At 35.0% G+C, this 26,418-nt stretch overlaps 1 protein-coding gene and 1 long non-coding RNA gene across 5 annotated transcripts in view; one reads left to right on the forward strand and one right to left on the reverse strand.

Moving 5' to 3' along the window:
- LOC141454870 (uncharacterized) overlaps positions 1–17,005 on the forward strand; it is a 37,842-nt gene extending 20,837 nt beyond the window's left edge. Inside the window, exon 3 of the long non-coding RNA XR_012458997.1 lies at positions 16,299–17,005. This is a non-coding gene — a long non-coding RNA (uncharacterized lncRNA). The remainder of the gene's footprint in view (positions 1–16,298) is intronic.
- Positions 1–26,418, reverse strand: part of jvl (javelin-like) — a 151,695-nt gene that overhangs the window by 111,689 nt on the left and 13,588 nt on the right. For 2 of the 4 annotated variants that reach the window (XM_074129529.1, XM_074129530.1), the window contains exon 1: positions 5,045–5,359. The exons of the other annotated variants lie outside the window; for them this stretch is intronic. The gene's annotated coding sequence lies outside the window, so the exon portion shown is untranslated. Of the gene's footprint in view, positions 1–5,044; positions 5,360–26,418 lie in introns of those variants that run through there. 4 annotated transcript variants of the gene reach the window in all.

Genomic DNA, 26,418 nt, shown 5'->3' on the forward strand with positions numbered 1-26,418 from the left:
CTTTAAACCATTATATCTCGATTTCTACTGTTCAAAATTTAATGAAATTCTATACAATTGTAGGTAACAACTAGTTCTACAAATGTATAAAACATGAACGTTCTAGCTTGTTTAGAAGAAGAGATATCGTAAGTTGAAATTTTACAAAACTAAAAGAGCACCAAACTTTAAACCATTATATCTCGATTTCTACTGTTCAAAATTTAATGAAGTTCTATACAATTGTAGATAACAACTAGCTCTACAAATGTATAAAACAAGAACGTTCTAGCTTGTTTAGAAGAAGAGATATCGTAAGTTGAAATTTTACACAACTAAAAGACCACCAAACTTTAAACCATTATATCTCGATTTCTACTGTTCAAAATTTAATGAAATTCTATACATTTGTAGATAACAACTAGCTCTACAAATGTATAAAACAAGAACGTTCTAGCTTGTTTAGAAGAAGAGATATCGTAAGTTGAAATTTTACACAACTAAAAGACCACCAAACTTTAAACCATTATATCTCGATTTCTACTGTTCAAAATTTAATGAAATTCTATACAATTGTAGATAACAACTAGCTCTACAAATGTATAAAACATGAACGTTCCAGCTTGTTTAGAAGAAGAGATATCGTAAGTTGAAATTTTACACAACTAAAAGAGCCCCAAACTTTAAACCATTATATCTCGATTTCTACTGTTCAAAATTTAATGAAATTCTATACATTTGTAGATAACAACTAGCTCTACAAATGTATAAAACAAGAACGTTCTAGCTTGTTTAGAAGAAGAGATATCGTAAGTTGAAATTTTACACAACTAAAAGACCACCAAACTTTAAACCATTATATCTCGATTTCTACTGTTCAAAATTTAATGAAATTCTATACATTTGTAGATAACAACTAGCTCTACAAATGTATAAAACAAGAACGTTCTAGCTTGTTTAGAAGAAGAGATATCGTAAGTTGAAATTTTACACAACTAAAAGACCACCAAACTTTAAACCATTATATCTCGATTTCTACTGTTCAAAATTTAATGAAATTCTATATAATTGTAGATAACAACTAGCTCTACAAATGTATAAAATATGAACGCCCTAGCTTGTTTAGAAGAAGAGATATCGTACGTTGAAATTTTACACAACTAAAAGAGCACCAAACTTTAAACCATTATATCTCGATTTCTACTGTTCAAAATTTAATGAAGTTCTATACAATTGTAGATAACAACTAGCTCTACAAATGTATAAAACATGAACGTTCTAGCTTGTTTAGAAGAAGAGATATCGTAAGTTGAAATTTTACACAACTAAAAGAGCCCCAAACTTTAAACCATTATATCTCGATTTCTACTGTTCAAAATTTAATGAAATTCTATACATTTGTAGATAACAACTAGCTCTACAAATGTGTAAAACAAGAACGTTCTAGCTTGTTTAGAAGAAGAGATATCGTAAGTTGAAATTTTACACAACTAAAAGACCACCAAACTTTAAACCATTATATCTCGATTTCTACTGTTCAAAATTTAATGAAATTCTATACATTTGTAGATAACAACTAGCTCTACAAATGTATAAAACAAGAACGTTCTAGCTTGTTTAGAAGAAGAGATATCGTAAGTTGAAATTTTACACAACTAAAAGACCACCAAACTTTAAACCATTATATCTCGATTTCTACTGTTCAAAATTTAATGAAATTCTATACATTTGTAGATAACAACTAGCTCTACAAATGTATAAAACAAGAACGTTCTAGCTTGTTTAGAAGAAGAGATATCGTAAGTTGAAATTTTACACAACTAAAAGACCACCAAACTTTAAACCATTCTATCTCGATTTCTACTGTTCAAAATTTAATGAAATTCTATATAATTGTAGATAACAACTAGCTCTACAAATGTATAAAATATGAACGCCCTAGCTTGTTTAGAAGAAGAGATATCGTACGTTGAAATTTTACACAACTAAAAGACCACCAAACTTTAAACCATTATATCTCGATTTCTACTGTTCAAAATTTAATGAAATTCTATACAACTGTAGATAACAACTACCTCTACAAATGTATAAAATATGAACGTCCTAGCTTGTTTAGAAGAAGAGATATCGTAAGTTGAAATTTTACAAAACTAAAAGAGCACCAAACTTTAAACCATTATATCTCGATTTCTACTGTTCAAAATTTAATGAAATTCTATACAATTGTACATAACAACTAGCTCTACAAATGTATAAAATATGAACGTTCTAGCTTGTTTAGAAGAAGAGATATCGTAAGTTGAAATTTTACAAAACTAAAAGAGCCCCAAACTTTAAACCATTATATCTCGATTTCTACTGTTCAAAATTTAATGAAATTCTATACATTTGTAGATAACAACTAGCTCTACAAATGTATAAAACAAGAACGTTCTAGCTTGTTTAGAAGAAGAGATATCGTAAGTTGAAATTTTACACAACTAAAAGACCACCAAACTTTAAACCATTATATCTCGATTTCTACTGTTCAAAATTTAATGAAATTCTATACATTTGTAGATAACAACTAGCTCTACAAATGTATAAAACAAGAACGTTCTAGCTTGTTTAGAAGAAGAGATATCGTAAGTTGAAATTTTACACAACTAAAAGAGCCCCAAACTTTAAACCATTATATCTCGATTTCTACTGTTCAAAATTTAATGAAATTCTATACATTTGTAGATAACAACTAGCTCTACAAATGTATAAAACAAGAACGTTCTAGCTTGTTTAGAAGAAGAGATATCGTAAGTTGAAATTTTACACAACTAAAAGACCACCAAACTTTAAACCATTATATCTCGATTTCTACTGTTCAAAATTTAATGAAATTCTATACAATTGTAGATAACAACTAGCTCTACAAATGTATAAAACATGAACGTTCTAGCTTGTTTAGAAGAAGAGATATCGTAAGTTGAAATTTTACAAAACTAAAAGACCCCCCAACTTTAAACCATTACTATTGGTAGATTATTTACACGTTTTTATTTATTCTAAGCGAAAGAGAGAAGGACGAGAGAAGATTTATTGAATTCGCAAAGCTTAAAAGATAAAGAAAGACGGTTCACTTTGATTGCTATCAAACTGGACCAGCGATAACGGAGTGGTCTAGACTAAAGGTCCGTTCTGAGCGAGTTCTCTTGTATTAGTGTTTATTAAATGAATGAACTGCTATTAATGTGATTGGCTCTAATATTAACGCTAATGAGTGGCGTAATTGTCATGGTGTCTGGGCGAATAGGAATATTTTCGTTTGTTAAAGCCTGCAGCTTAGTTTTAGTGAGCTTTGTTAGGCATATTGTTATCCATTTTGAAGAATTAATTACTGCAACTATCCGCTTTTGCAGCCGGAAGTTTTTACACCGGATATAAACGTTTCGGTTGAATTTCTTAGTAAAGAAAAGTGCTGAATGCATTAACGCATTCTAATTGAAGTTATGTTTGCAAAATTATTGGCCCAGGTATAATGAGTGGGGAGTTTCGTGCAGTATTTTGTGAATTTGCTAAAAAAAATACTGGACAATCTTTGCAGCGTAACTGACCAAATTCTCCCGAGTACTCATTGGAGATACCGAATATTTTTTTTTGGTACCAATTTTGGGGCGATTTTTTGTTTTCATTGCAAAACTTAATTTCGTATCATAATATTCCCCCTCACTGTGGGAAGACGCCCCCCAATTTTTTGATGGTGAAAACAACTCCTACATATCGTATAACTTCCTGTCAAGATAACAGGAAAACGCAAAACCGTCTTTATCAGTCTAGCGTTTCCCACGACTCACGTGTTATAAAAAAAACAACATATATTTTGTTCAACTGCCAATTTGAGCGCCTTAATTAAGGCTAATGTTTGCCTCAAAAGCCGTCCATCACAGTGATAAGGATAATAAAACCGGAAAACATATATCCACTAGTGGACTATCCACGTCACAATGCGGAAACCACTGTTTCATTTTTCTAATTTTTTTGACTTTCTCTTACTTGGAGAAAAATTGGGGTTGTATTGCGTTTCGTAACCAAATTTAAGATTTTAAATTTTTTGTTGCATCCGCGTTTCCCATGACCGATTTGAAGAAAAAACAAGTGAAGTCGAGGACTCTGAAACACGAAATCGAATAATCTACCTCTGGTGATGATAGAAGTTTCGAAACCAGTCAGTGCTACAACAAAAACACGCGTGCTGCAAAACTGATCAAGTTTGGTAGTGAAAACAAGGTTTTAAGACGACGCTATGAGTCAGGAAAAGGTAGTTTTCCACAAAAGATTCTGTGTAAATGTTCGTGTATTAACTTTAAGGTCAGGAACTGGCCACGAATGGCAAGCGGATGTACTACTATAAAGACGCTCAGACTAATTCAATAATTATTTGGCGCGTCTATTTTTTTTTTATTGATCTTACCAGTAATGTTAAGTGATGTAATCGCCTATTTCTCCAGCCGGATGCCAGCCATAGATTCATAATTTAACTGGAAAACCAGTTCTCACCGGCAGCAGTTGGAGCATACTTCCTAGTAAGGTTATATTTTGGTGTAATTTCCGGTATTTAGAAACTGTACAATGTTCGACTAAAAAAAAAATAAGTAAATGTGGTTAGCCTCCGCTATGCTGGATAGTAACTTCCGATCTTATCAGTTTTGTAGCACGCGTGTTTATTGTAGCACTGACTGGTTTCGAAACTTCTCCCATCAGCAGAGGTACATTAATCGGCTTAGTGTTTCAAAAATTCTCGACCTTCACTAGCGGTTTCTTCAACCAATCTCTACACCAAACAGATTAGCTTACCTCTGATGATGGCTGAAACCGGTCACGGAAAACCGGATGCAATAAACATTTAGGTTACGACGGATGTAAATTCATGATACAAAAAAAAAAAAAAGGACCAGCAAGAGAAGCAAAATCGCTAAGACCAGACCTCAGTCTACAACGCGGCAGCCATGCAAATTATAATTCGACTTTAATTTTAATTTTATTTTTCAATAATTTTAATTCCGGTTATCGGAAAGCAAATCTAGATGATTACCTAAAATAGCATCCAAATGAATGTAAAAAAGATTCTTCTGCAGCATCGTTTGACGGAAATAAAAATCGATCTTTTACTGATGATCAAAACACAATCGAAAATGGTGCCCCTCTCCAAAATTAAAAAAAAAACCAACTAGCTCACAGACACTGCATCACAAAATAAAAAAAAAATTCATAAAAAGTATAACGTCACAAACAAACAAAAATATCCACCATTAAATCGCAAACTTAAAAATTAGAAAAAGAATTTGAAATAAAACAATAAGATGTATAGAACACGCGTCACACATTCTGTCGCGGTGAACAAGTTTTGTATACTGAAGTCAGCGCGTAACGTGCACAAAGCCAACGGACAAAAACTCTGCCCCCACTACCAAACCAGTTATTGGTATACTCTACGAGTGGGGGCACAGCTGCTGCTACTAACGCGCCACCAAGCGAGAGGAGCTGATTGTGAGTGACGTCACCAGTGACTCATACACAGCTAGAAATTTGTGCACTGTCACTGCTCCCCGCGCTCGGCGGGGTATAACTTTCGCTGTTACTGTGTGTGTTTGTTGTGTGGACAGTTGGCTGGTCCAAAACTGTCGCAACAGTACTGTGCGTGTGTAAACTAGTATCTTCAAAGGATTCACTCCCCGCCAATTGTCTCTCCCGGATTGCTGGGCATTGATACCGTTGAATTGAATTACATGCTTAAAAAATCCCGCCCGCCCGTACTCTGCTGTAATAGACTTAATTGCTCTCTCTTTTATCACTGCCTGCAGAACATCATTCAATATGATTTTGGGTCCAATCGATAAATTCAAACTAAAATTGTTGAACAGCTTTAAGTTTAAACTCCCTGGAAGATGGTAATAAGATTTACCGAAACGTTGGTGGTTGTGTTTAAATTTCTTGATTGACCCACCTCAATACTCCCAAAATCATCAATTAACAACGGTCAAAAACCAAAACTATCGATATATTTTCGTATTCAGTGAAGTGGTTACTTCCGGTCTGTTAATGTTTTTTCAAATTTAGAATTTTGGTATTCAGGACACCACAATATGTGCGAAAAACTCAAAATGAAAAACCAGCTGGTTTACGATAGCTTATAACCAGACAACAAAATGAGTACCCATAAGTTACATCCGGTAACGGAGCAATCATATAAAAATATGATTTCTGTTTTAGAATTTACTTAAAACGTTAGGAATTTAGTTGAGGAGATTATTGTGCTGAAACATCTTAAAAAAGGAAGGACCATTATACAGGATGAACCAGTAAGTATTGTCCATAGTACTGTGTGTAGTACATCTAAAGTGGAGTTCAATGACGTATTAGCCAACTTCATATTTTCCACTGTTCTTGAGTGACGTCACTTTAATTTTTTTTCCAAAACCATTAATTTTTTCCAATAAAAATGCTATTACTCAGAAAGTTTTAGTCCGAATTCGATTCTGATGACACGGTTAGAAAGGCAGATAAATTTTCTAAAAATTGACACCATTTTGAAGCATAAGTTATTCTCCAAACAGCTTCAATTTTCCTCCTGGATACTGAAAAAAACTCATTAGGCCCTTATGTGATCATTATCAGACCTAGGTACTGGGCTCTTTTCTGTAAAAGTTTCCTTGTCTAATGGGCTTTCTAAAGGTATATCATTTTCCAGGATTCCTTTTATCTTCGTATGAGAAATTACGTTTGCTTTTGCAAGAAAACGTGTTTACAAGATCAGAAGTAAATGTTTAAAGTGCAATTTGTAACCTTTGACTTCCTTATTTTAAGACAATCTACATTAAAAAATTGACTACTGGTCCATCTAAAAGAGTTTTCAATGAATTAAACAACTTGACAACTAACACTCTTGAGTGCTCCTGAACACGTTTTCTTGCAAAACAAACGTAATTTCTCATACGAAGATAAAAGGAATCCTGGAAAATGGTATACCGTTAGAAAGCCCATTAAACAAGGAAACCTTTACAGAAAAGTGGCCAGCACCTAGGTCTGATAATGATCACATAAGGGCAATGAGTTTTCTTCAAAAATTTTCTATTACTTTTATTTTCCCAGTACCCAGGAGGAAGATTGAGGCTGTTTGGAGAATAGCTTATGCTTCGAAATGGTGTCAATTTTTAGACAATTTAATTGCCTCTCTCTAACCGTGTCATCAGAATCGAGTTCGGACTAAAACTTTCTGAGTAATAACATTTTTATTGGGAAAAAAAGTAATGATTTTAGAAAAAAAATTAAAAGTGACGTCACTCAAGAACAGTGGAAAATATGAAGTTGGCCAATACGTCATTGAACTCCACTTTAGGTGTACGTACTACACACAGTAGGCCTATGGACATTACTTACTGGTTCACCCTGTATACTGGAAAAAGTTGTCCACCATCGCGAATAATAGTTGAATGAGTGACAGGGAGGTAAAGAGGGCAAAGGTAAGAGGTAAACCTTGTAAAGCGATGAACTCTATTATTTCAGAGGAAGGGGGCAGAAGGAAGAGTAAAAAAAAAAGCCAGAAATATTGTTGAGAGTGGAAAGAGATGTGAAACTGGTTGTGGTCCAAGGAGATGAAGATGTCGAGGTACTGAAGAACTCTGCAGGATGTTATGGAGTATGCTAGCAAGCAGCCAGTTTGAGGGAAACGACCCCGTATATTTTATCTGAAGGAAAAAAATAAATAAAAACAGCTGTACGAGCAACTACTCGGTGCGCAGAGTGCGTGACGCGCGTTTGTAGAAGCTTACCCCGCTAGCCAGTGGTGACTGGATCCATTTATTAGCCAGCGAATTACTTTTACTAGTATTTAAAAAGGAAAAAACTAGCATAAACGCTCAAAAGACTGCCTCTAACTACAAATTCTCTAGTTTCTAACTTAAATATAGTACGAGTATATCCTTTTCGTTCAAACTCCAAAATATGAAACATGTCTAATTATTCTTATCATTTTGAAAGATACAAAAAAAAAATGCATACTAAACGGAAATGGACCAACTTACTCATTAGGGTGTTCCAAAAAATGATGACTTTTAAATTTTAAAGAGCGCCGGGCGGAAAATCGAAAGTTCATTTAAAAACAAAAAGTTTCGTCCGTATTAGAGCGAAATCGATTAATATTTAGAGGTCGCTACCATCGATCCTTAAAATTTTTGTTTTGCTTTTTTATTTTTAAATTAATTTAATTATTTAATTGATTGATTGATAGTAAATCAATTTCAAAATATAACAATAAATGCAAAATATTCCCTAATTTAGACGTTTCAGTAACCAAAATTATTTGTTTTTTAAATTCTGTACGAAACACATAAAAAATGAAGTGATTTTATCGTTAATTAATCGAAATCTTTCAAAAATGTATATTTTTCTTAATATTTTTTTTCTAAAAATACAGCTTCTCTAATTATTCATAACTTTGAAAGTAAAAAGGCCATCAAAATGATTCCAACTGCATTGTCTTTATAGCAAATTATATTTAAATAAACTTTGTACAATTATATGTTTTGCTAATAATTTGAAAAGATACAAAACATTTAATAAGGATTTTTTATAAAAAAAAAAAAGAGCAAAACTAAAATTTTTTCGATCGATGGTAGCGACCTCTAAATATCGAATCGATTTTGCTCTAATCGGACGAAACTTTTTGTTTTTAAATGAACTTTCGATTTTCCGCCCGGCGCTCTTTAAAATTTAAAAGTCAACATTTTTTTGTAACACCCTATTACTCACACATTCAGTAAAGTAGTTTACTACATTAAAACCCCTTTTTCGAAAACTTTTTGCAAGCATTTATTTTTAAAGGAAGTGGTAGTTAAATGTGCGCGCGCGCATAGAGGGAACTCACACTGAACTAGTTAAAACAATGACGTCACCACACCTCTAATAAAGTAGGCTGTGAACAAAGTGGGACAACAGGCGCTCCCTTTCCACCAGAGCCGTTTATTTATTTTATTATTAATTCATTTTGTTTTGGTGGTACATTTTGAGACGCCATTTTTGTTTTTTTAATTTTTACGCTATCTGTTGAATTTTTGCTGAATTGATTACCTTATATCATTTAGACGTAACGCCATATTCATTCTAATGATAATTTACTGTGAATGTTACTGTGAATGTTAAAAAAATAATAAATAACGAGGTGTGAACACTCACAGGACTTTTTTTCAGGTTTTAATCAGCAGACACTAATTCCGCTCTAAGGGCCCTTTAAACGATTTTCTTTAAAAAATAAATATCAATAAAAGTTAAGGCAATAAATCTGTGTATCATGTAAGCACCAAGTTTACAGAAATCTCGACAATCTCAAAATTGAGCCATCCATTACCTAGCAGCGTACTTCCGGCTGAGAAATTTCCGTCTAACTACGTCATTACAACACTTTTAGCCCTCTTTTAAAGAAATGCCCAAGAGATAGCGGCGTACAATACACAACAAATAACTCTTTAAAAGTTGATTTTGTAATCACAATAAAAATTCGTTTTAACTCCAAAATATGAAACATGTCTAATTATTCTTATCATTTACGAAGTTAAAAAAAAATTCATATTAAACGGAAATGGGCCAACTTAGTCACACATTCAGTAAACTACAATATAATTGTAAGAGCCGTCTTCGGGGTAATCTCTCCAAATACTGGAAAATATCGACTCCTAAAAGTGATCATCACTTTCGGTCGATGGATTTTTTGGGAAGGTGCAGTTAGGTAACTTCAGCTTTTGGCGATTCACGGATTTCGGAAGTACTTTGTTCACCCTCATTACAGTATTCGTCTCAGCAGGGACCACAAAACGATCATTTCCGGTGAATACTGGATCGCCATCGCTGCCTTCAGAGACGGCCCAAAGTGATCCAAGCTTTTATGAACTTTTATTTTACTAATAATACATCTAAAGCTTAATGCTTGTGGAAACGGTAGTGCGAATGAGCGGGACAAACAGGAAGGTAAATAGGTCAGCCTGTAAACTCAATCTGGGTGGCAGACCTGGCTGTTGTCTCGACTCTGACATCCTGCAGCTGACGGGCGCTGACCCCATTCTAAAAAGGTTGCGCTGACTCCCCCCCCACCAGGATGTTCCTAAACGAAACCCGATCGGGACAACCAAGCCTGGAGAGTCGTAGTAATTCATTCTTGGGCATCTCTCATCACTCCGAGAGAGTTTTGCTTCCTCTTCCTACAATAATCTGGGCGCCATCTTCACACCACTTCTCTCCAACTCTGAATCTCGACCCATGTTAATCCTCACCAATGTTACAGTTTGTTAAACCACCATACATTACACTGAATTGGAATCCCCTCCCCTACAATCCCTCCTCCAGAACTGCCTTTAAACTATATTTCCAGAAAAATGCTATAAATCTATTTGTATGGAATATATAAGGAGTTTGTTAAAAAACAAACGATTAAGTGAGGAGGAAGCATTAACTACGTGTATAAAAACCACGTACCTCAAAACGATCACTTCCGGTGGATATTCAAAATCGGAAACCTGCCCAATAGTCAGCACTGCTGACCCAACCATATTTCCTATTTTAATGTCAACCACCAACAAAGGATGAAAAACTTCCAAGATTCTGTTTCAGTCTGTCCATGTTTCGGTCCATTACTAAAGTAACGGCCGACCGGAAGTGCCCCTTTGTGGAAAGTGTTTCGCGCCTACTGAATGTAATGGGACGTACTGGCCCCGTTTGTCACCCATCCCTGAACACAGTATTGAACCTCATCATCCGGTGATGATTTCTGCTGGACCACTTTACTTTCTCATTGAATTAATGTGACGCCACATTTCTGTTTATTCTTAGTTTAAGATTTTTTTTGGAGACATTTTTTCGAAATATGATAGTCTGAGCTGGGATTGGACTCCTCGGCACTGAAATGAATCTAATGGAGGAAGAATGGGGGGAGTAAAGTGCTGTTAAGAGCAAAATGAAGATGCATAAAGATTCCTTCCTAAAGAAATATTTAGAGTTTTCAGAGAAATAGATGTTCCGAGCCCCCAACTGTTCCTGCAGTACTCCTTCAGTTCCAAATCTCCAAGGAATCCGAGAGAGTTCCAGCATGTCCTATCCAGCACCAGGTGGCTGGGTCTTAGATGTCAACCCAAAAGTGGATTAGCTTCCCATCATTAGCAGTCAGTCAGTAGCTGTTTTGGGTTTTTCCAATAATAGTCTAAGCCAGTCGATGAAAAGGGTTCAATCGAACTAGGAGACCCTAAGGATCTAGGGCCTAACACGTTGTTTGCAGGAATGTTTGCCCACAACTACCACTTAGGGGAAGTGATGCTATAGCGTCACTTTGACTTCATCAGTGAACATGAAGGCTCAAAATAAAAATTCTCACTGTAGAAACCCTTGACACAATGGCCGCAGCAAGAGGAAGAGCTCAGTTTTCGAAACCAAGCAAGAACCGTTTGGGATTACAGTAAGATTGTAGGTAATTACCATCAATTAAGACCAGGAATGGACTAGTTACTGCTCTGTCATACATATTTACTTATAATGTTCGGTAAATATCACATGTCGTATTAATCAAAGCCATTGTGATCATTACTTTTACAGCCTATTCACACATAAGGTGTTTCCCATTTTCCAAACCCGGAAGCTGGGCACATATGGCGTGAGGTGGAGGGGAAGGAAGTGTCCAGTGAAAGTTCAGCCACTTACATTCACCATGATTATAAATCGCCACATTGATTATATTTCCGTGATTAATGATTACTGCATTTACGAAAGTACGAGTATTAATGTCATTTCTGTTATAAAATAAATAACCATGAATAACATCTTTCAATGTTTTAAAATACATTACACATATTACACATTATAACGATTTCCAGTGATGACGTATTAAACGGATAAACAAATACGTAATAAATTTTATGAAACTGAAGAAGAAGGCTTCTTTTCAGTAAACCATCTCCGGCTGCAGTACTAAGAGAGCTTACAGAGCTTTAAGGATGCTGGAAAGCTATATCATTTCACAGTTTCATTTTCATTCCCGAAGATCTCTTTCAGAATATCTAGGGAAGACTTCTATAAGGAGGAGTGTGTTGGGGCGAGGTTCTCTTACTGTTATCCATCTCGCTCTTTCAAGAACTTTACAAGAGTTCCTGAGTAATTTCAATGTCCTTAAGTTTGAGTACAATAACTGTAATCAAGTAATTGCAATGCTCTTACGTTTGAGTACAATAATTGTTATAAGTTATTTTGTACTATTTAATCTACTATTTTCATATCCTACCTTCAAAGTGCCTTTTCTGGGTAATTTACGGAATTATCACTGATTAAATATTAATAAGGATTAAAGAGGGAAGGGATTAGCTATGAGGTTAGCGTACTGGACTCCCACGCGGAGGTCCCAGGTTCGAATCCAGCTGCTGACCCTTAGATTTTCTCTTCCTAGGAGCTTCTTACAGCTCACTGTGTCCGGTGATGGGCCAGTGTTGTCTGTAACGAGAGAACACTGTCCGGAGGCCGGTAGTGCACTGAAAAAAGCTCCGGGCGCCAATAACCTTAGATGTTGACACGCCTTAAATCATGAAAAAAAAAAAATAAGGATTAAATCTGTAGCCCTAATTCCGCTGAACGGAAGTGCAATTCACCGAACAGATTTTTGTAATTTTTAGTGATAAAAAAACCAAAAATGCATCAAAGTGAACGTGACTAATAATACTGAAGTCGACTACTTTGCAATTCAGATCGTAAGTTTTTTTAAAAAAAATTCAATTTCGAGATGAATACAGTTTAATAACTCGATCCGAACAATCGATCAATTACAATGGGCTAGAGAGGGGGGAAAAGGCCGTATATATATAGAGCAGATGCCGTTACACCGGTACGGTGTTGGAACCATTGGACACGGCTACTGCCGGGACAAAGAGAGCCCCCTCTGGAGGATGTCACACTGTCCCTGTGGATGTGTCCAGACTTATCTCTTCGGGGCTCGCGCGCTCCTCTCCCTCATTGTGTTCGCTGGCACTTGACAAAAAAAGAAAAAAGAATACAATAGTTCGTGGTAACCTTTCTAAAGTTAGCGTCGTCATCAATTTTTTACAAAAACTTGATGGTAAATTAGTTTTTCCATCATAAAGTTGTTTTCATAAAGTAAAATCCTCATCAATTCAACTCCCCCAATCTTGTCCAATATATTCTTCGAATAATTGACAACTCCTGATAATTAAAATTAATTAGTACGTTGAAGATGGCCGCCTCACGGATATTTCCTTGTTTACGTACACAACTTCGTAATTTCCATAAAATTTAAACTATTAGCTAACTTTCTGCTGCTGCCTTCTAAATTGGATAATTGTTAAAATATTAACAAAATATATTAACGTTTCTTACGTAAACGTTCTTCTGCACGGTTCACGTTAATTATGTATAACACAGCAGCAGTTTGGAATACAGCTGCACTAAATATTAGCGCCTTCATCAGGAAGTAGATGTACAGGTAGTTTTATAATCAGCTGGTCTCTATTTAGAGCAGGGGCCCCCTAACTTTTTACTCAGGGGGCCAGAAGAGTTCACTGTCCCTCAGACCGTTGGAGGGCCGGACTATAAAACAAAACTATTTTAAAGTAAAAAAAAACAAAAAACAAAACGGGAACAAATAGAATAAAAGAACAAGTAAATTTAAATCACCAAACTGCCCAGTATTTCTGTGGGAACTATGGACCTGCTTTTGGCTATTGAGATGGTCCAATGTCCGGTTTAGTTATAGTGCTTTGCCTTTCTTCCTACTTCTGGCTGTTATTTTACACTGTTTTCGGAGTCGTGACGCGTGCATCCCGCGTCATCGGAACTAGTACTGTACATGAGCGACACAGCGCTTTGCGGCACCGCCACATATAGTGTTCCTCCTCTCATTGGACCACCAAAAGAAAGAGATGCCCCTTCCGGAAGTGAGGCGGGGACCGGATAAACGTCCTCAGGGGGCCGCATATGGCCCGCTGGCCGTAGTTTGGGTACACCTGATTAAAAGGATGTAAATTGGATCAGGAAGGGGAATTTTTAGAAAATTCTTAATATGGTGAATTTATTGCCGGCAGAGCATGAGATCGAATCATTCTAACTAATGTCTAGTTGTTTTTATAAAATTAAATCAATCGACTAAAATGTTTGTAGATTATTCGACTAAAATTAAACCATAAATCGGGCTACTATTTAGGCTTTATATGTGATGCCCGGATGGCTTATGGCCAGGAAGGAGTTTAGTCTAGTTTGCGCTACATTATGGCCAGGAAGGAGTTTAGTCTAGTTTGCGCTACATTATGGCCAGGAAGGAGTTTGCAACACGCATCAAGAAACTGGAAATACAGAAAGGTTGACGAAGGGGAGGGGGCTTTAGATTTGGAAGGATTGGATTCTCTGAGGATGTAGGAAGGGTTTGGTGCAGCCCTACAATGCAGCTCCAGATAAGTCCAGATGGGTCTCACCATACTGTTATTATTATAATTTGGCTCCAGGTTTCTTAAGGCCCTGCCTCCAGAGAGAGAGAAAGAAAGAAAGAAAGAAATACGTTTATTAATGTCCTGGGACATTAGTCCCTTAAGGACAACAAAAAGTATATACATAAATTTAATAAACTAAAATTTCTCTTCTGAGTTGCTGCCAAATTAATATTTACAATATATACAGAGTAAAACAAAAAGATAAAAAATAAAACTAAAATTCCATTTCCGTTTTAAATATATACACAAATCAATACCTAAATAAAAATGTTAACTTAAAAGAAAAGAATAGGTCTACTGCTTACAATATAATAATTATATAATGGTAATAGTAACATTAATAACAATAATATCAATAATAATAGTGATAGTGATAGTGATAATAAGTAGAGGGAAACTTGACAAAATAAAGATAATAATTAGAACAAAGAAGTAATAATAGTAATGATAATAATAACTTTAATAATAAATCACTGATTTAGATAACTTTTGATTAGATGTTCGTATAAATGAGGTTTAAACGTATTGACAGACTTTGCACGCAAACCAATCGGAAGTGAGTTCCATAACTTGCAAGCTTTTAAATAAAAAGAATTTTGATAGGTTGCAGTTCTAGGTGTGGGCGTGTACAACTTTGTATCCACTTGTCGAGTGGTCCTCAAGTGTAACTGTTCTTTGCTACTAAATAGTGAATACAGATAGTCTGGTGCTCTATTTTTGAACAGAAAATAAATAAAGGCACCTAAAAAATATTGCCTTCTGTATTCAACATCTAGCCAGTTCAGACGATGGTAATAAGGAGTAATATGCTCATCTCTCCTGACATCAAAAATGAAACGAACACCCGAGTTTAGAGCTCTTTGTATCCTTGTATTCAGTTCTGAAGTCAGGTCCAAATAAACAAGACAGCAATAATCTACATGCGGGAGGATGAGTGTTTGAACCAACTGCTTTCTTAGTGACACAGGCAAGATTTCTTTATGGTACTTCAGTTGATTCAGAGCTTTGTTCATTCTATTGACAACATCACCCACATGATTATGCCAAGTTAAGGTGCTATTGAAGGTAACTCCCAAAAACTTAGCAGAATCCACATAAGGTAGATCAATGTTACCAATTTTTATCCTAGAAATATTGTTAAAATCGATGCTATTAACAAATCTAGAGCTACCAACCACCATCGCCTTCATTTTACCGGCATTAAAAGATAAATTTTTATCTTTTGCCCAATTAAAAACAGAAGCGACGTCATCATTTACACATCTGATTCCATTCTCCAATTGAGGGAGAGGGAGAGAGAGAGAGAGAGAGAGAGAGACTTGAAGATCAGCTTACCCACAGTAAGCAGAAAATGCTTGACAGCTTACCTCAGGTGCAGAAAGCTAAAGCCATGCAGTCCAAATAACAGCGTTGCTCCACAGCGGCATTTGCAGCTAAACCATTATTACCTATTTTAGAGGCGAAACCTGCAAAGCTAACATGTATTGTGGTACTGGGTTCGATTCCCGGTCTTAGGCCTTGGATTTTATTTAATGGTTAATACAAGAAATTTACAGTAAAGTATGTTTGCTAGTCGCCTCCATCCACGATACCTAATTTGGTAGTTGGACGTTGAGCCCCGCCTGAAAAAATAGGCGACTACTTTTACTTTACTTTACTTCTTTTTTTTATTACCTATTTACAAAGTAAGACTAATTATCTAGAAAGTAGACCGACCAATATGTTAGCCTTAACTTTAAATTCTAATTAACACTGAAAATTATAACTGCCAAATTAAACAATTATTAATAATTTAAACAAATACATTTTTTTTTTTTAAAGGGATAAATAACGCACTGAGGGAAGAAAGGAAATACTATTAGAATGGAACAGGAAATAAGGATTGGCCTGATATCCGGCCACACAATTGGGCGACAGTTTACGACAAAAGCGGAGGTATTTCCCGCACAAATAGGAGCGGAACGAGGCCAGTAAAATAGATGTATGAAATACTGACAGTTGTGGAGGTTACAAAGGTGTAATGCAAAATTATTTATATATAAACAATATATACTATTATTTATTCAATTTATATTCATACATCTGTATCATATAGTATAGAAGCTTACTACACTAGAATGGAGCGCATTCTTCGGGAGAGATCGGATTTTCGGTACCGAGTTTTCACGAATGAGTAAAGAAAACAAGATATGGGTATAAAATGGTCTGTGAATGCTCGTACATTCTTGAAATGTGTTGGAAACACTCTCATGACTTAGTCTAGCTACTTTCACGAATCGATGACTTGAACTTGACTAAAAAAAAAAACTTGCTGACTGAGTAGAGTGAAAACGGAAACATCGATCTCTACAGCAGACGGATTAATCTAATCTCTAATGATGGACGGAAGTCCGAAACCGGAAAGGAATACCAAAAAAAAAAAAAAAAATGCACATGCGTGGACAGGATGGATAATCTTCAGCCAGATCTAGCGCATTTACTAGACTTTTAAACTGGACTAGACTTCAGGAGAAAAACTACCAAACTTGAAGGAAACTTTGAAAATTAGGGAAAACTGTGCGCGAGCGTTGCACATGAGATTTTCCGTTTTTGGGTTTTCCTTTAAAAAGAAAATAAATAATAAATTGTGTCATCACAGTTTATCGCACGTAATTATGAGGCAGTTTGATTTACAAGTTAATAAACTTTTGTCACCATATATATTTGCTCTTTCTAAACGTCGGTTTTAATAACACGACGATAGAGGGGGGAGCGAGGCCTAACTGGAAAAAAAGGACATTCGTCGCGGCGATTCATATTTCCAAAGCAAGATAAAAAACCTTTACGTATATGGTTATAATAATTATCGGCAGTGGTGGAGAAGCAGTGCTATACAGATAGCAGAGGAAATGTACTTCCGGTCTGCCTGCGCGCGCGCGCGTCTCTCTATCCACCATGTCGTCCTCTAAATGTCCTCTAAAACAAGGCTGAAAACAGAGCCCCTCCCCCAATCCAATCTCCTACTGCCCAATTATGGACAGTTTCCATTTGTATTACTCATCCAGGTTGTTTGGTAGACTAGTAAAAGCAGTTTACTTCTTATAACTCTACAAACGGATGAAAGCTTATCATCAACAAGGGCGCTCATAACACTGAAGCATCCAGTAAAACCTCCTAATTCTCGAACAATGAGAAAACCTTTGCTTTTCAGCTAGCCTCCCCCCACTCCTTTTACAAACTGTAAAAATGTTAATAAGAAAATTAGTTTTTCAATATCCGGAATCAGAATATCAGTTAGAATCTCGAGAATCGTAATCGATCTCAAGAGCAAGTCGTGTGGAGTGATCGATCTCACGCTGTTTTATCAACTTTTTTTTTTTTTAATTTATTTGTTATTCACAATCTACAAGAAGAGTAAAATGTAATAAGTGAATATGATGGAAGAAGACTTTATGACTGGATCAGCTTGAGTAGAGAAGCTGCCCACCGGCAACACTCTCGCTGGAGTTTCTTACACTACTGAAGATGGTCACGAGGCCAACAGCGTGTTTCAATCGTCGTGGAGGACGATCTGACATCTGATGTTGTGGAAGCAAGGTTTAGAATAAGAGGATTTGTAGAGAATAGAAGAGAGAGTCAAAGAATTTTCTATATTTAGATTTAGATTCGTCAGTTACGGATGAGATCTTGAGGTCGTTATGGAGGGTGGAGTTAGAGACATAAAATGACGGAGAATTTTGGGTTTAAAGGACTGGATCTTTTTGTAAATTGGAAAGTTTGGCTGAACTCCCACCAGTTCAAGTCCCTAAGTCCAGATCGGTTTAAGTACGCTGTTGTATATTAGTCGTTTATGTTCCAGTGGTAGTTTTGATTGTCTTCTGCCAATTGGTCGTAACAGTAATTTGTTTCGTCGGTTGAGTTCGAGTCTTTTCTAGGTCTAGTGTGCGGATTCCACGTTAATCTCTTTGTCGATGTACATCCCAAGGTAGCGAACTAAATTAGCAGAAGAGGAAGAGGAATTGAGTTAAAACTATTGCCAACTTAAAAATAAAATCATAAACCAAATATTTCCGCTAACAAAATAAACAAACTATTATACACATATTTGTCAACAAAACAACACCAAGGAAGTTGACGTAAGTTTCTGTCACGTCTCGCTAACAATTCTTTTTTTGTTAATTAGACGTTTTTATTTAAATATTTCTACATAAATAATAATTTAGTTGTAGATTTAAGTTGCAAAAACAGTACTCCCTTCCATCACCTATTCGACCAAGTTTGGTATGTACATACGAGTATATATAACAACACTAAAAAAAAACAATGCTGTTTATCAGAGCAAAGAAGGTAAATTGGTAATACAGGAAATGACATGTATGTCAACTGGTCTACACAGAAATGTTACATGCACCAGAGAGAGCTCCCCTCAGATTGTATGCAATGCTACTAAGTTTAAGTGCCACAGCCTTAGGAATCCCCCAGGTGGGAGGAAAGACAAAAAAAAAAAAGTCTCATGAAAAAAGTGAAACAGGAAGTAAGTCTCACAGGAAGTAAATCGGCTCGTAAAAATCGCGACACTTCCGGTTGACGGAATTTTGGTAAAAATAATCTTAAAATTCACAGAATAGAAAAAAAACATATTTTTGTTATAGAAATTCCCTTGAAAGGCCTTGAAAGATTTAGAGATTTATCAAGAATTCTATTCTATTCTGTGAATTTCATTTCTGATTGTGTAATAAAACAAACTGAGTATGACCTTCTAAAGGTCAACTATCAAGTAATAAAATGCGGCTGATAACCGCCTTCTTATCAGACCAAGAAAACATTTTATTTTAGTTTGTTTTTTGTTTTATGAGCACTATTTCTTTATTATTTTATTACATTTTGATAAAATGTAATAAAATATAAACATTATAAGTAAATTTTGATTTAGAAAGAATCGACCTAAATCGGATGTGATGGCTAAAACTTTGTACGTATCCAGTTTGAATACTAATAATTCCCGCGCAAGCGCTAACTTATTCTTCAGAGGGGTGAGGGGGGAATCATGACCAATTACACTGATAAAAGTTTTCGATCCACAAACTAACGAGCTTAGACCAACTTGTCGGCGGTATTTTCGAAGAAGAGTGGAACATACTTCCGGTTTAATCGCTACGTCACAGTCAGCTACCCAATTTCAATATAAAGTTTTTTAGCTTGTCACGATTTCCAGTTACAATGAACCTACTCTTCCGCACTTAATGTTCCTTAAAAAATGGAGACTTCCCGTGCAAAGTCCAAATAGAATATTCAACTTGATCGTAACACTAAAAAAAAAAAAATTATTCAATTCTTTAATCCATTTATCTTGGACTTTGGACTCCATATTCTAAGGCTCCTCCTACTGCAGCCAGGAAACGGAAGAAATGCGATAATATTGAACTTGAAATTTAGTTATCACCTGAAGCACATGCCTGAAGTAACAAATAAAACAAAATTATAGCATTATTATAACTATTACAATATTATTATTTTTTTTAATGATTTAAGGCGCGTCAACAGCTGAGGTTATTAGCGCCCGGAGCTTTTTCCAGTGCACTGTCAGCCTCCGGACAGTGTTCTCTCGTTACAGACAACACTGTCCATCACCGGACACAGTGAGCTGTAAGAAGCTCCTAGGAAGAGAAAATCTAAGGGTCAGCTGCTGGATTCGAACCCGGGACCTTCGCATGGGAGTCCAGTATGCTAACCTCATAGCTAATCCCTTCCCTTATTATTATTATTATTATTATGAATATGTAAGAGGTATTATAAACTACAACTTAAGTTCACTCAGTTATAAAAAATACAAGCATAAAAGGTTTAAGCACAGCTTGCTTTAATGAACTGTATATAGTAAGGTTTTTCTGCCTTAGTATTAAGTTCGACTTATATCGACCAATGTAAATATTAAAGTTGTGGAGGGTAAATAGGCCCTGCGGCCTAAAACCTCCTTTTGTACAATTTGTTTCCCTCTTTTAAATTGTAAATAAAGTTTTCAATTTCAATTATTGTGAATGATAAGAAGTGCGTGTTTAAATAGAACTTTTTAAAAATAAAAAAATCACAAGAAGTGCTAACTTTGTATCATTTCCGTTTTCACCCAGAAACGACTACTTCCGTTGTGCGTAATTGATTAAAAATAGTCTTCATACCAGATTTTATTTTTTATTTTTTCAAATCGACTGGCAAAAATTTGTAATTAAGCAAATACTTATTGATGTCCAATACTCATCTAACTAGAGACTTGTTTCACATCAAAAAATTTGGCCTAATTATCACAAACTTCTTATCAATGAAACGGTCCATCATAATAATACTTTTATAAATGATATTAAAACCGGAAGTCAAATTTGAAAGAACAGAAGTGGGCGGATAATTGGGCGTGGTGGTAGCCAACCAACTTGGACTTCAAGCCTCACTTCGGACAGGCAAGTTAGCGACCATCCGTGCAGCGGCATGACGACGCGGATTGGTTATTAAAACGGTTTCCTCAGTCCACATATTATTTAGGTAAAAGAATTATGGGCGGAACCATTTTACCTAATGCTGCTTGTCTTGTTTATAGTTGCGTTTCCGCCCCCCCCAACCCCCGCCCGTGTAATAGTCAATATTATAGGGGGGAATAATAAATAAAATTAGCGCGAGTGATTTCCGGCTGAAATGTACCATCAGATATCGGTTCCAGTCACTTCCGTTTTGTGCGCAAACATATGCACAGAAATTTTTTCTCATCATCAATTATTATTAAATTGTAACAGTAAACTGACTCACTGAGGTTAAACTCTTTACTTAAGAGAGACCCAAAGCTCACTTATGGGGTACGCGACGGAAATGCTCACCTCGGACACCGGATGTGATTCAAAAGTGCGCCACATCTCTCCCGGGTTCACATCCTTGAGAACATGTTCCATGATTAAATTTATGTTACTATATTTGAACCACTTGAGCGAAAAAAAAAAATGATTAGGTATTTCGAAATAATTTGATTGACCATTTGGTCGCATTTAGAAAGCGATATAATCTAATTGAGAAAATAGTGTCATTACAATTAATTACAAAGGCAGGCTATAATGGTACCCACATGTAGTAGATTTTATTACAAGTAAGTAAGGGAACTTACACCACGTTAATCTTGTAAAGATTACCTCGTAACGTGGCCGTCACCCACATGCAGTATTTTCTACTAACCGCTCGTATGTGAGAGTATTGTCTCCAGCTTACAACATTCTTTTCTCTGCTTCATAGATATTAGTCAATCTCTACGTAGAATTTACGTAGAACTAAAATTATTGCAGCGCAATGTGTCTTAACTTGGCCCACCGGAAATCATGTACGAATGTTGAATGAACATTCAAACGAATTGTTTGAAGATCACAAGCTAGCTATACTTTGTGCCTTCTGATTCCTACTGAAATCTTATCTTATTGAACCGAAAAGTACGTCTCATTCTAGTTTTAAGAAAGAACATATTAGCCGCTTTTGAGTTTACACCGGAAATAACGGGTCACGCTGAGTTCGAACTTTGGCGGCATTAATTTTACGATCATAACCTTTTATGAGTGTTTTGTTTCAACATAACGCTTTTTCGTGTGGTCTTTGACGTACAACTCTTACATATATACAAACTATCCCAAACGAACATATTCAATTAAGAAAGGTTAAAGTTGCTGCTAAACACGCAGAATGTGAAGAGAATTCCAAAGCCGGAAGTACTACCTTAAACTACGCACTAAAAGGTATGGTCACTTCCTGGCGACTAATTTAAAAGAAAAGGATCTCAACTTTTACTGAAACCTTACTGCACATATTTCGTTATGAATAAGATAAAATTTTATCTGTATAATTTTTTTAAGAAAAATAATTTTAAGGATGGTGCCATTCCCATATTTTAGATCTTAGTCAGAATCGCATATTCCTGGTGAAAGTGAATCTAAAATTAGATACGAATATGATACATTAAACATTATGGTGAATGTATCAAGATAGTACGTACAAATATGATTGGTGAAAAAAAATCAATTTATAATAATAAAAACAATAAAACAGGTTTTATGACAATTATGACATGTCCACAATGAACATTTCCTCAATAAAAAGTAATATCTATAAGAGGCATATTGCATTTACAGTGAATGTAACATTGGCTTTTATGTGCAATGTGAGAGGTAATAAAGATCGTCACAATTGCTCCACGCCAGTGGTGTAACTTTACCATTCACTGCAACTGTAAAAATTAAAATCATAACTGTTAACCTACACATTAATTACACAAACATTACTATTTATACTCCCCCTGGAATACGCGTGAATCTGTCATTTTAGTGCAAAACTCTAAACGTAAATGTTACAACTCTAAATTGCGATTGTCGAGAATCTTAACTTTAAAAGTATTTATCTAACTCAAAATTTTTTTGTAACTTACATTTTATTAACATTACCCAGAATTATAGACCCGAAAAACCGCTTATGAAACTAGCATTTCCGGTAAAAATCTAAAAATCTAAACGACAGCAATGTTTCCTTTCATGAGATGTAAAAAAAAAAAAGGACAAAGAAAAAATCACTAGCGCTCGTAGTAGCGATGAAAAGAAACTTGTGCGCCATATTTACAACTAAATTTAAGCTATTAAATGAATTTCAAAAATTAATAATTATGAATAATTAAATTAGGCAAAACATAGAGCAACATAAACGATATAAAATAACATTAAACTAGTTATTAGTAATTTAAGATATATCTTAAAACCAAATAATGACTGATAAGGAATCCAAAGTTAAATCGTAACTATGTAGATTAACCTAAATGATAAATAATAACAAATAAGACTCAAACGTTATAAATAAGAAAGAAATTAACTAAAAAAGTGTGCTTAGAGAAGGATTACGTGATTTTAATTTTGGTTAAGCGAGAAGGATGGCAGGAGCACAGAGTGCTGCTCCATCCATTAGCAGTAGTTTATGTAAATAGCGGTATATAGTAGAGGGATGAATGTGTGAAGCGAATGTATTTGTAGGTAAGAATGGAGAGTGAGTGATTTTCTAGTGATAAGCACCTAGACGATGCTGGCTGTATGGCGGAAGCCAATGCCAAAAAAAGAAAACAAAAAAAAAAACTAAAAACTAAAAAAGTGAATGTTTTAAATAAAGACCTAACTTTGACGATTAAAAGTGCCTGAAATTGGGTGGTACTTAGAACACCAATCATAAGGCGTAACTTTATTTACATTAATCTACCAATAAACAACAAGATACAATTTTTCATTGAATACACTACAAATAACTTGAATAACAATTAATTTACACAATTAAAAAACATTTTAATATAATAACAAACAAAAGTTCAGTTAAGGGTGATACAAGAAAAAAAACGGGGGAAAATGCATGCCGGTAGCACACTAACAGCTGATCGATCACAAAGGACGTTTTTAAATGAATTGTAAAAAAAAAACAGTGTGACCAACTTGAAAAAAAATTGTGTTATTAAAACTGTGACTGGACTGGAAGGTTGAGTTAGGTTGGCAATAGGTATAATGACTTGCTTAATTTCTATTAAAGTAAACAATAAAGGTCTATTGTTTATACGCGATTATTATAATTTAGAATTTATAATAAGATGTAAAATGAAATAGATTTTATTTCAGATTTTTTTAAACATCCATTTTTTTTACGCCAAATTAACGTATAATTATGGTTTATATTGTGACTAATTTTTTAATGAGGTAATCTCTAAAATATTTAATTCCTAGGGATTTAAACATCACGCTAAGACTGACCCGTTTTTTCATTCTGTGTCTTTTCTTAATTCTGGATTCTGTTTAATTCAGCGTATTAAACGAAGAGGATAACTAAAAAAAAAAAGAAAATTTAGTTTTTTCAAAGCCAGTTCTACGAGTAGCCTAACTCAGATAACAAGTTCTCCTCACATTCCTTTTTCTCTGAAGAAATTATACGTCAGCAAAACTATCTGAGAACGTTCACTTTATCTAATCGCATACATTGTGGTTCTAAGAATGTATTTTCATGTGCTTACCAAAGTTTCTTTGTTTGCAAGTCAGCAAGACCATCAAAATAAAAATCTGGCGATGACGTACACACTTTGTTTTGACTTTCTCCAAATTCTAACCTCAAACACTTTTTAAAACTTGGAGTTTTTAACCATAATTAGATCCTACTAACATTTCAAAGATAATAAAACAGTAAAACTCCATTGAAATTACACTTAGCATTCAACAACTAATTTAATAAGCAAATGTTCCTGCAAAAAAGGAGATTAAATAACAAAAATTACATTTGAGTGCAAGTACTATTATAATATAAATTTCGCCACCAAATCGTGTATATACATACAATGGCAGATTTGTCAAGAAGGCGCTATTCAAGGCGACATTTGGCCTTGTGCATCATCCTACATGGTTAATTTAATAATTAAACGGTAGATAATAAAATATGGTAGGTTTAAGGAAGACAAACTAACCAATGGGCGAATGGAAGGAGTACATAAAAGCGTATTAAGTTATTTACACACTTAAGTTGACTGACAATTGGCTGTATGTACTAAGTTGCGTCCAATTTACCAGCCAAAACTCTTGTGGGCGAACTAATACACACACATCTAATACGAGTTTACAGTCTATCGTACAGGCATCTGAATAACTGACGAGTTAATTTTTTTCCCCCAAGAATCACAGCATTGTAATTTCAGGGGTTAAGAAAAGTAGCGCGTAATAAAGCTTAAAATGAACTAGACGAAGCTCTGGGACTTAGCATTGCCAACTTTCACCGGATTACGATAATGACAATGATTACCTCTATATAGATATAAAAAAAATTGCAGTTATCTTGTCTCTACAACTTTTTAAAATTCGTTTTTAAACAATTTGTATATTAACTTGATGCTTCTCACCAAATGAGAAATTTCATCCCTATCCAGTTTATCCCGGCTTTTAGCCTCCGCATTCTGCTCTCACAAAATGTATTCCTTTATTTCTTCATCCCTCTCACTCTCTCTCTCTCGGTCTCCTGAGTGGGAGCTTAGACTGCAGTTAGCAATTACCACTTCTAGAATCAATGTATCTATCGATCGAAAAGACCAAAGACGATTTCCAAATGTCATTCTCATTCTCTAGGCAGTGGTTCATAACCGGTGTTCCGCGGAACACTGGTGTTCCGCGAATATGGTCCAAGTGTTCCGCGAAATTTCAATTTTAAAAGTATTGAAATTTAGAAACTTAGGAAAGATACGAAAACAAAAAATAGTTCCATTTTTTTAATTTGAATTTAATTTTAAGCTCTTGATAAATACCGAATTTCAAATTAATTAATGTTAGTGTTCCGCGAGAAAAATATATACATATAATTGTGTTCCGCGTCTATGAAAAGGTTAAGAACCACTGATATAAAGGGTGGAAAATTTTTTGGGTCATGAAATTCTTTAAAATTGTGGCCGTTCTATATCTCCCACTATGAACCACGTATTGGTATGGAATTTTGTTCTCTTGCACACTTTGTTTTTCTCAATTATAAACTATAGTTATTTTGTGCACAGATCTAAAAAGGCAGAAGATATAAAGGGTTGAAAATTTTTTGGGTCGTGAAATTCTGTAAAATTATGGCCGTTCTATATCTCCCACTGTGAACCACGTATTGGTATGGAATTTTGTTCTCTTGTACAGTTTGTTTTTCTAAATTAAAAACTATAGTTATTTTGTGCACAGATCTAAAAAGGTAGAAGATATAAAGGGTTGAAAATTTTTTGGGTCATGAAATTCTGTAAAATTATGGCCGTTCTATATCTCCCACTGTGAACCACGTATTGGTATGGAATTTTGTTCTCTTGTACACTTTGTTTTTCTCAATTATAAACTATAGTTATTTTGTGCACAGATCTAAAAAGGTAGAAGATATAAAGGGTCGAAAATTTTTTGGGTCGTGAAATTCT

The sequence above is a fragment of the Rhodnius prolixus genome, unplaced genomic scaffold (assembly GCF_049639745.1).
Source record: "Rhodnius prolixus isolate KJV_2025 unplaced genomic scaffold, Rpr scaffold_15, whole genome shotgun sequence".
Classification (NCBI taxonomy): domain Eukaryota; kingdom Metazoa; phylum Arthropoda; class Insecta; order Hemiptera; family Reduviidae; genus Rhodnius; species Rhodnius prolixus.